Source organism: Meriones unguiculatus, chromosome 11 (genome assembly GCF_030254825.1).
Source record: "Meriones unguiculatus strain TT.TT164.6M chromosome 11, Bangor_MerUng_6.1, whole genome shotgun sequence".
Classification (NCBI taxonomy): Eukaryota; Metazoa; Chordata; class Mammalia; order Rodentia; family Muridae; genus Meriones; species Meriones unguiculatus.
Window position 1 is genome coordinate 21,204,721 of NC_083359.1, and position 8,415 is coordinate 21,213,135.

Here is an 8,415-nt window from a genome sequence, read left to right on the forward strand (position 1 = left end):
CTAACGATGCACGTGCACAACCTATTTGGAGAGACTTAACAATGTTCCTGGGAACACAGAAGTGAAAACTTATGTCAAATTTCCTGGATTCAAATAAGAGGAATGACTCAGAATCAGAATGGTGCCCTTTTTCTCATCTGTAATGACTCTCATAGCTTTCTGTAATGACTCTCACAACTTTTTTTGCAATCACCATTGATCCTGAAGTTCATGAAAAACATGATTATACCTATACTTGTTGCTAGACAGAAAAATGCCTTAGATAAAGAACCAGAGTTGGTGAACTTCTGGAACTTATCTGTAGAGGAATTTTAATTCAGAACATGGCTGCTCTGGCAAGAGATTACACCCAAAAACCTTTTATGTCTGTATGATCTGGCTAGAATACAAATAATACCTTTACAAATAGAATACCTTTAATTCAGGAGACAGAGGCAAGCTGAGCTTGCCTGGTGTAGAGCAAGTATCAGGTAAAGAAAGGCTCAGGTCCAGGCATGGTGGTACATGCCTTTAATCCCAAACAATGAAGGTAAAAACAGTTTGTAGAAGGAAGCACCCATGTTTGAAAGTGAGGTCTAATTGAGTGCAGAAAAAGTGACAAATCAGAGAAAGATTTTACAAAATAGGAGATGTACAACTCTCAAGAGGGCTGGAGAGAGGGCTTGTAGGTTTAGAGCATTTGCAGCATTTGCAGAGGTCCAGAGTTCGAGTCTCAGCATCCACACAGCAGCTTAGAACCGTCTATAACTCCAGTTCCAGTCTTCTTCTGGCCTATTCAGGCACCAGAGTGGACACAGTACATTTCCATACCCATCTGCAAGCAAAACACTCATACACATAATGTCCTTTTCCAAACAATGCAAACCCAAACTTGGCAGAAGCACCATTTTTCTCCTATCAGTGGCAGGCCCCTAAGTCTGATAAGCTACTGGGCAGACTTCTTCTGCCATGTGGGTTGGAGTGCCCTGGCTAAGTCTCTGGGAAAGACACTGGGCAATATGGATTCATGTACACAGAACCTTTGCCACAGTGGTTCTGCTCTAGACACTCTCTACGTGGCATAGTCATAGTACTCTATTTTGCATCCAAGGTGTCCTGACGAGACTCCTTCATTGGAGGCTTGGTCACCAGACTGTTATTAAGAGGTGGCTGAACCTAAGGGAGGAAGTTAGACCATTGACGATGTGCCCTGTTAGTGAGTATTGAGATCGAAATCCCTCCTGTGTTTCTTTGTTTTCTGGCTGACTCAGGGTGGGCAGCTTTTCCTATACTTCATGTTCCTATCGCAGTATTCTGTGCTTGCCACAGGCACAGAGCAGCAGGTCCAAGCAACCATGGATTAGAACTTCTGAAACTGCTAGCCAAATTAAGCTGTTACTCTCTTTAATTTGATTTAGCGTAGGTGTTTGTCACAGTGACAGAAAGCTGATTAACACACACACAAACACACTCTGGGAAGTGGTACAGCTGTATTTTTAAGTAATAGATTACAGAAACCCTAAAAGTCCAAAGTATAGAAAAATTACTGTATATCCACATGTATTTAGTTTGCCTGGGTTGCCATGATAGAACACCACAAACTGTGGTTTTACCAGCAAAAACTTACTGTCACACAATGCAGGGAGCTTAAAATCCAAGATCAGAAGAGTCTGCAGGACTAGGAAGATGGCTCAGAGCACAAAGAGCCTGATGTGAAAGCGTGAGCACTAGCGTTTGGATCTGCAGCACACACGTAGAAAGATGAACTGGGCAATATAGGACTATAACCCAGCACCAGGATACAGAGACAAGCAGCCCCGTGTAGCTGGCCGAATCAGTAAGCTTCAGGCTTAGTGAGAGACCTTGTCTCAAAAGTACGGTGGATTCTGATAGAGGCAGACACCCGTTGTTGACCTCTGGCCTACATGCCCATGCACATGCATTTTGCACACACATGTACATGCGTGTGCCCATATACATATAAAGGGTTTTTTGTTTGTTTTTTTAATCCAGGTGTAGTTTTTCCTGAGCCCTGTCAGAAAAAATCTATTCCAAGACCCTTGCTTAGCGCCTGGTGGCTTGCTGAAAATCTCTGGTGTCCCTTAAGATGACACACTATCCCAGTCTCTTCCTTGTCATCACAGTGTTCAGCCTGCATTTGTGCCCATGAGCACATTTCCATCTTTTACAAAGAAACCAGCCAAACTGTGTTAACCTTCAAGAATGACTTCAAATTAGCTGTTTATATCTGAAGTTAGATTATATCCTGGGGTGCTGGGGGCTATGATGTCACGGTATGGACTTTGGGGGAGTGGGTAACACATTCAAACCATAATACCATACTTAGTTATGAAGAAGAAAGAGGGAGCTCTGTATAGCGTGTATAAGCCAGGTGCTGTGGTATAGATCTGTATTCCCAGGTACTCAAGAAGCTGATGCAGGAGGATCATTTGAGCCCAGAAGTTTGAGCAACATAGGGAGGGAAAGCTTCTTCAAAACAAGCAAGAAACAAAATAACAACAGTAACAAAAAAGATTGTCTTAAGAATCCAATATTTAAAAAAAACCCAACATCCCAGCCATTAGTACTCTGTAATTTGTATAAGAAAGGTAAGTAAACATGGACACATTTGGGCACGCTCATAAAAATATCCCGAAGTGTTTGCATCAGAAACCACTAACACTGGCTGAAGGTGAGAAGGTGCCTTGGTTGCTGGAAGATAGAGCTGGAGCTAGGAGTATTTTCAGTGCCTATCCCTGCACTTTGAACCAGGAGAATATTTTATCTGTGTACTCAAATTTAAATTTAAGCTTTGATAAGGTAGCTGGAAGGATGAAAGATTTCACCTTCTCTAATTATACCGGCTTACTCCATACCCCAGCCACAATGCACGGTACAACTAGAGTGAAACAGCACAAAAATATAACAAGTCTTACCCATCCTTGCATACTCAGTGGCTGGAGCCAAGTCAACTGGCATATGGTACCTATCAGATAAATATTTCTAATAAATGAATGCACTCATGAATGAAAATTACAATCAAACCTAAATTGAACCCAGACTGCTAAGCTTCTCTCAAGGGAATCATCTGTACCGGTGAGTAAACCGACCTGAAGCAAAAACGCCTGCTTGGCCCTGTGTTTTGAAGCTGGATTTCTCTCCACATTAGGTGGCTCAGAGTATCGATGCCTTAACTTACTTTTGCTTGGCTCTGTGGTTTCTCTAGGGGCTGCGTGTCCTTAATGCTAGAGGAGACATGTGCCTGAAGTCTTGTGTGGGCTTGTTCTTCATTGCGTGAGCTCCTGCTGCCCCGCCCTAGCTATCTGTCCTGAGCATTGCCTTATCTTTGCTTTTGTGACCGTTTTCTTTTCCTTTCAGAGCTGGAAGCTTGCAGTGTGCAGAGTGTGTGGCAGGCGGCGTTGTTGAGCTGTTCGAGGGGAAAGCGGGCTGGACTTAAAAACTTGCCACCCAGCAGCTTTTCAAGGGCAAGTCCCTGAGCAAAAGTCTAGAAGAAACTAGTAGCCTTCCATGCGATCTCCCACAGGACCCACGTGCATCCTTTTCCTCCACAGCCTGGCTGATCTGCGGTATCTACTGATTTTTATAAAGAGGGAAGGAGTCTGTAAAAAGGAAGACAATTGAGCTTGTACACACAGACCAACACAGTTTGGGGAGACAGGAAGCCAAAGAAGATGACCAAGAAGGCAAGCTGCCAAGCCTTTCTGCCAAGCCTCAGGACCTGAGTCGGGTCCCCAGATTCACATGGTGGAAGAGAGAACAGTTGTCCTCTGACCTTCACATGCGGGATGCCATGGCACACATGCTCACATACACATACACAAAACAAGCAAACAAACTAACGATTTTTTTTTTTTAGAGTAGCTATAGCTGGGATACAAAGTGAATAAACTGTAATTTAGAAAATAAATAAATAAATTTTAAAAAAGGAAAGGTTCTATCATTCCTTTCATTGTGTTTTCACCCCAGAATTTCTCAGCCCTTCTGATTTACATTATAAGAAAAGTCAATGGTGGCGTCCTGCTGCTGTGTGAGTCTTCAGGACGTTTCCCTCAACCTATGGTGAAGAGCAAAACCCCTGTAATTTACTCCGAGAATCCACTTGCGAGGCCTGTTTCACGTGGGGCCCTCTCTCATGCTCCAGCCTGATCCATAAGATAGAATCCAGAGTACAAATAGGAGGTGAGTTGTGAAATGACAACGAGGACCAAATGCAAATCTAAGTTAAAGGAAATGCCTTAGAACAGATGGATACAGAGTCAGTCTTCCCACAGGGAAGACAACTGTTCACTGGAAAAGGAAAACCATTAAAGACCCATATTAGCCAGAGGAGAACTATAACATGTATGTGTCTGGAAAAGAAATAAAAAGATTTAAAAAAAAAAAAGCACTGCTATCAATAGATTTATTTCATAAACGAGTTCATTCACCATGAAAAAATAATGTTGGAAAATATTGATCTCTCATATTAAATATGTCTATGAAGCATATAAAACAAATATGGTATAAAAATAAGGAAACTGGGTGTGATGCTCTCTAAAACTGGTTACATACATAGACTATGTTACAATGTACACATGTGAATTAAAATTAATAAGCGTAACCTAGTAGACAGTTTTATCTCAGAAATCACTTTGAAGCACAGGCTGAACATTTGTAAACATTCACCAGGTACAACTGCACACAATGACTTTCAAGAATTTTCAAGGAATTGATATCGTTCAAACAATACTCAATAATCTCCATAAAGTTATGCTAAGTGACAACAATAAGGATAATTTTTTAAAATCTCCCATTTGAAAAATAAAAATATTCTAAACTACAGGAGCTCCACAAGGAGAGCAACAGAACCAAAAAATCTGGGCACAGGGGTCTTTTCTGAGACTGATACTCCAATCAAGGACCAGGCATGGAGATAACCTAGAACCCCTGCTCAGATGTAGCCCATGGCAGCTCAGTATCCAAGTGTGTTCCCTAGTAAGCAGAACAGGGACTGTCTCTGACCATGACCTGATTGGCCTGCTCTTTGATCACCTCCCCCTGAGTGGGGAGCAGCCTTACCAGGACTTAGAGGAAGACAATGCAGCCACTCCTAATCAGACCTGATAGACTAGGATCAGAAGGAAGGAGAGGAGGACCTCCCCCATCCTTGGACTGGGGAAGGGCATGTACGAAGAAGGGAGAGAAAGGGTGGGATTGGGAGGGGAGGAGGGAGGGAACTACAGGGGGGATACAAAGTGAATAAACTGTAATTAATAAAAATTAAAATTAAAAAAAAATATACCCTCAACTTCCTGCAAAAGAATTTTGGAAAAAAAATTTGGGGTGAGTCATTTGAGTATGCTTTTGTCTTCCTATCACACTGGCTTTGTTCTTTAAGTTGCTTCCCAGATACTCTCTGCTAAATGCTGTAAGAAACATAGCGTGAAGCGAGCTCTTAGTTTATTAAATAATACTGTGGTAAAGCAGTAGTTCATTATCATGGTACTTCTTATCAATTACTTATTCTTCCTTCTTTCCTCCTCACCTACTGGAATTATATATTAACGAGGTCATTTATTATAGACATTTATGCTTGTCATAATTCTCCTCAATGATCTGTAACTCCTTATTTACAGAAAATTATAGACTTGGCAATGATGGGAAGGACAAGTCTTAACTTACTCCTGAAGAGCCTACAGCAGTGATTCTCAACCTGTGGGTTGCGATTCCTTGGTGTATCATATCAGATATTTACATTATGGTTTATAATACTAGAAAAATTACAGTTATGAATTAGCAACAAAAATTATAGTTGTGGGCTGTGACAACATGACAAACTGTGTTAAAGGGTCGCAGCATTAGGAAGGCTGAGAGCCACTGGCCCACAGAAATCATTGTGCCACTAAAATGCAGGTTGATTATTTGTTCCACACTGATAATATTTGACAGGTTGCATTAGCATGTTACTCAGGATCTATAGATAAACATTATTCTAATGATCTTTTAATATCTTTTGAACACATCACATTATGTTTAGATACCTAAAATTACATCTAAAAATCCTATAGAGACTGCTTTTAATACTTTTGCAGTTGGATCTTCAAATGAACAAGGAGCTTATGTTTTATACACAAATTCCACACGCTACACACACACACACACACACACACACACACACACACACACACAAACAGACTGTACCCCCTGCTGGTGATACAGCTCAACAGTCTGAATTCACTATAACCAATCAGCTGTTACTAGATCTTTCTCAGCCATTGAATATTTTAGCTAACTCTACATATTGTGCTTAAGCTCTTTCTCTTTTAGAAACTGCAAGACTTAACCCAACCCCATTACTAATGTTAATTCACAATTATTTCTCTCTTTTCAGATGTCTATAAGACAACAGTCTCAACATTTTTTCATGACTCATATTCGTGCTCATTCTAATATGCTGGGTCATTAACATCTGCCAATGCTCAAGCCAATACGCTGGCCTCCTCCCTGCCTTTAATACTATATTTTCAGGATGCTAAAAAAAAAAAAATTCATCAAATACAGGTACAATTTTTGCCTAGGAGCAAGCTGGACAGACCATCTTGTTCTTCTTTCACACTACTGCCATCTGCTGGCAGAATTAATCCTCTAGTGTTGAAACCTAATGGCATTAAGCAAATAGATATTACTCATCTCAGAATTTGGATGTTTAAAATATGTTCATTTAACTGCTGATACTTTTTGAAATATGATCGTCACTTCTGCTTACAAGGGTGAAAAAAAACCTCAAATGTCATTATCATTTATCACACACCTTTTTCTAGGACTGCCATTACTACTAAAATCTGATAGTGCCCCTCGTTTATGCTAGCACACACTTTAAGAAATTTTGAAATTTATGAAATATAATCATGTTACTGAAATACCTTACCATCCACACGTATAACCTATTGTGGAATGACACCATCGAATACTTAAGCAGCAAATTTTAAAAATAGAAAGAGGATATATAGGCCCACAGAAATCCCCACTTGCTATGCTACATTTAGCCGTGCTAGCTTTACTTGTTTTCACTTTAAAGGACAATACTTCTGCTGCCCAAAAGGATGTTTCCCTAAAGGAGACACGTCCTAAAGTACACGTTAGATGAAAATAGCTAGATTCTAATCAACGGGAAGGGCCAGCTGTTCTTCTAACACCAAGGTGAGGTTATTTTTTGTTTCTTCCCAGAGCATGAATGAAGTCTCAGATGGCTTCTTCTCCAATGTGTCCAACCAGGATAACATCCCAGAGACCACCAGACAAATGAAACAGCTGGAGGTAGATGACAAAACCGTCAAGGGAAACGATCCAAGAGAACAGTGAGCCAATGACCTGGGAAGACACCAAGACTCTAACTCAAGCCAAGATGTTGGGAAGACAACAAGGACACGGTACTACGGACACAGAAATGATGCTCTTATCTTTACTGACTATGCTACATGTGAACTCTCAGCTTGTCAATGCAGAATCCAAATGCCTTTTGTCAGGGGCAATAAAAGCCCCTCCTGTACAGGAGACAGTATGACGTTGTTTTGCCAGGCTAAAGATTGTTTTTATCCTTTGGGACCAATGGTCTGGACAAAAGATGTTATACAAATATTGAGTCACGGGAATGGAGGATATTTTGGATGGACTAATCTAATTAATCAGTCCAAATATGATAATGCAGATTTTAGCATAATTAGGTATTCTTCAGAAAGCTCTGCTGGTGGAAATTATTGCATGAGGATGAAAAGAGGACTATCGGATGTATTGCTTACCAAAGTTGCTATTATTGTACTTAGAATAGCACTATCTGTTGCCAGTAGGCTAGAAAACAACCTCTGCCTTCGTTTGATGCATGATAGTCGACAATCTTTTTGTATCCGAGGAGACCAATCTGTTCCTGGGTTCTTTAAAAAAAATATGGCATTGAAGTTACTCATACATGTTAGAATCCACCTGCACTGGTATCCACAGGACTTCCCCTGATATTCTTGTCAACGGTGTTTTAAAATTTTATTTATTTATTTATTTATACGTACGTTGGTGTTCTGCCTGCTTGTATGTCTCTGTGAGGGTGTCAGATTGCCTGGAACTGGAGTTACAGACAGTTGTGAGCTGCCATGTGGGTGCTGGGAATTGAACCCAGGTCCTTTGGAAGAGCAGCCCGTGCTCTTAATATTGAGCCACTTCTCCAGTCCTTCAATAGGTTTTTTTTTTTTTTAAATTACAATATTTATGCTTTAAATGTACTCATAGCTCTCCTTATTGTAATTCTGCCTCAAATCATACCCATCCCTCTGGAAAACAACCGCCTTTAGGATGGATCTTTTTGTGTGTGTGTGAAAATGTGTGTGAAAATATACTACCCTTCCTGTGGGTTATATGTGAGTATGTTGGATAGGCTGTATTACA